This window comes from Austrofundulus limnaeus, unplaced genomic scaffold, assembly GCF_001266775.1.
Source record: "Austrofundulus limnaeus strain Quisiro unplaced genomic scaffold, Austrofundulus_limnaeus-1.0 Scaffold848, whole genome shotgun sequence".
Classification (NCBI taxonomy): Eukaryota; Metazoa; Chordata; class Actinopteri; order Cyprinodontiformes; family Rivulidae; genus Austrofundulus; species Austrofundulus limnaeus.
Window position 1 is genome coordinate 24,888 of NW_013953250.1, and position 1,434 is coordinate 26,321.

A 1,434-nucleotide genomic window follows, 5' to 3' on the forward strand; every position below is an offset into this window, starting at 1 on the left:
AGAGAGGCAGGGTCTATGAGAGGCAGGGTGTAAGAGAGGCAGGGTCTATGAGAGGCAGGGTGTAAGAGAGGCAGGGTCTATGAGACGCAGGGTCTATGAGAGGCAGGGTGTATGAGAGGCAGGGTGTATGAGAATCAGGGTTTAAGAGATTGGGACATACATATGTATGCCTCAATTGAAGATCACAAACTTTTATGTAATAAAAAGGTGACGGGGACATACATGAGCTTTATGTGACAGGAAGTAACGTGACGAGTACATGTGTACTGCAGGTAAGCTCTACATGACGGGTATGCTAGTGACCTTTACATAAGAGCGTGTGTGAGCTTTACGTGATGAGGACTGAAACGTGCTGTAAGTGAGGGAGGGGAGGGCTTGGTTCTGGACATGAGCTCTTGGCGGGTTGATGAGGGAGGCACCGTGTCTGCTGACACTCCAACTCRTTTCATCCAGAAGTTGTTTTCGTCTGATTCCTTCAGTTTTCCTGGCAGGAAGCTCAGATACTGAAGGAGACTTTCAGAATCCTGTTCTGGTTCTTCAGTGGTTCTGAGTGCAGAGCTAATCTAATCCACAGCTAAAGTTTAGATGTGTGTTCAGTGCAACATGTTCTCTCAGTGGTCCGACCTACAGTTCTGTGCTTACATGCAAAGTAGAACAAGCTGCAGATCTGATTCTAAYATTACAGCGTATCATAGGAATGTCWTACATAAATACTACTTCTCCTCAGCTCCTCCTGCTATAGAAGTGCTCCAAAACAAAAAGCAAGCAGCCGTGTGCGAGACTCTGCATAGTTGTAGTTGAATATGTGGCGAGTGGAGATGTTCTGTGGAGCGGGGGGAGCGTGACTGTGAGCACACCGAGAGGAGCGGGACAAAGTCAGACCTTGTTCTCCAGTCCTGCTCTGCTTTCTGAAAGGGCAATGAGAGCGATCCACATCAGTCTTCCACCTGGAGACAGCACACCTGCTTACAGACGACTGAAACAGACATTTAAAAACAAACTCTAATTTATTAATTATTGTATCGATAAATTATATCACTCATTTTTAAGTATTAATACTTTTAATGTGGATTTTCTTTCTCGTTTTACCTTTTCCAAATGTCTTCTCTATAAAAGAAGTGTTTTCAAAGTCACCTGTCTGTCAGGATGCAGAGATCCTCTAACAAAGAGATGTGTCACTACGTCACAAACAGCTTGTTCATTTAAAAGGACTTCGTTCACTAACTGATCCAGGTCAGGTCCAGTTGTTCCAACACAGTTAGCGCTAACGGCTAACAGTTTCAGCTGATATACTGTGCACTCATCTCATTTATCTGCAGGTGAAACAGGAATGTATACTTTAAAAAGTAAGACAGAAATTGGATACAAATTATAAAACAATGATAAAAAAAGATTTCCTTACATGTGTGTATGTATGTATATTTGTGTGTGTGT